The sequence below is a fragment of the Chiloscyllium plagiosum genome, chromosome 13, assembly GCF_004010195.1.
Source record: "Chiloscyllium plagiosum isolate BGI_BamShark_2017 chromosome 13, ASM401019v2, whole genome shotgun sequence".
Taxonomy (NCBI): domain Eukaryota; kingdom Metazoa; phylum Chordata; class Chondrichthyes; order Orectolobiformes; family Hemiscylliidae; genus Chiloscyllium; species Chiloscyllium plagiosum.
In genome coordinates, this window is record NC_057722.1 from 78,869,460 (window position 1) to 78,871,189 (window position 1,730).

A 1,730-nucleotide genomic window follows, 5' to 3' on the forward strand; every position below is an offset into this window, starting at 1 on the left:
TGCAGATTACAGAGAGCAGGAGGGGGTGAAATTCCCAAGATTACAGAGATCAGGAGGGGTCAAAGTCCTATAGGTTACAGAGATCAGGAGGGGGGGGGGGGCGAAATCCTGCAAATTACAGAGATCAGGAGGGGGTGAAATCCTGTAGATTAGAGAGATCAGGAGGAGGTGAAATTCCCGAGATTACAGAGATCTGGAGGGGGTGAAATTTGGAGATTACAGAGTTCAGGAGGGGGTGAAATCCTGTAGATTAGAGAGATCAGGAGGGGTTTTTAAAATTGAGATGGGTTGAACCTGGAGCCGGTGTAAGCATGGGGGTGATAGGTGAATAGGGTATGGTGCAATAAGGTCATTGACAAATGAGTTTTAGATGACCTCCAGTTTCTGGAATGTGAAAGGTCAGCCAGAAGAACTTTCAAATCTTGAACAGCCCACTGCTACAGGACTGGAAACAGCTGTCCCAGTGACCGTGCAGAAATGGGGTCAGAGAGCTCCATGCAGGGTCAAAGAGAATTTGGACCAGGGATCAAAGACTGCGGTGCAGTCTCTCCAATCCTTAACTGGAGAAAGTTTTAACTCATCTGGTATTGGTTCTTGAATCAGCAATCTTTCAGTTAGCTACTTCGCTGTACAGAAAGGCGGAGGTAAGATACAGCTGGGTGTCATCAGCATACACCTTGAAACTAACTCTCGGCTGTTGGAGGGTGGTCTCCATCAGCAGCATTTAGTTCAGAAACTGGGGGTGGGGCGGGGGCCAGAACGGTTCCTTGATAAGTCTGAGAGTCCAGCAGAACATTGGGCAGCACAAGAGTATTGTGGGAACTGAATAAATGAGTCTACACGACAGTTAGGTAAGAAGAGCTGGAAAATGTTGTCAGGAACCAAGTCAGGATCAATGACAGGGCACGGAGTCCAACCGAATCTAACCACTTGCAGAACTTTCATTCTGTACCCACACATCCTGCCACCACTGACACAATCACACTACGCTCTTCACTTGTTCAAAAGGTCATTGCCACAACCGTTACACCTATCCCCTTCCCTACGCTCAAACTGATTGTATTTAACAAATACAGAGAGTGCTGGAGAAACTCAGCAAGTCTGGCAGCATCCATGTGGGGAGTGGGGGGGGAAGAGAAAGAGAGAGAGAGAGACAGATAGAGAGAGACAGAGAGATGAAGGAGAGAGAAAGAGAGACAGAAAGAGAGAGAGACACACACACACACAAACAGAGTTAAAGTTTTGAGTCTGGTGTGACTCTTCCTCAGATGAAATCTTCTTCAGTTACTGTCTCTCTCTCTCTGTCTCTCTCTCGCTGTCTCTCTCTCGCTGTCTCTCTCTCTCTCTCTACACAGATGCTGAGCACTCCAGTATTCTCTGTGCTTTCAGTTCTCCAGCACCCACAGTATTTTGCCTTTATTTGACGGTCTACATATTAGGTCTTCAGCTTCCTGATTTGAAAACCCTGCGTTTCAGTGATTCTTTTTATACGTCTCAGACATTGGCTGAGGTTCTCATTATCTCCATTTAACGCCATTTCCAAACATCATTTACTCAGTCGCTCAGAACATTCATTATTAGGTCTTCAGCTTCCTGATTTGAAAACCCTGCGTTTCAGTGATTCTTTTTATACATCTCAGACATTGGCTGAGGTTCTCATTATCTCCATTTAACGCCATTTCCAAACATCATTTACTCAGTCGCTCAGAACATTCAGAGTAATCAGGAAG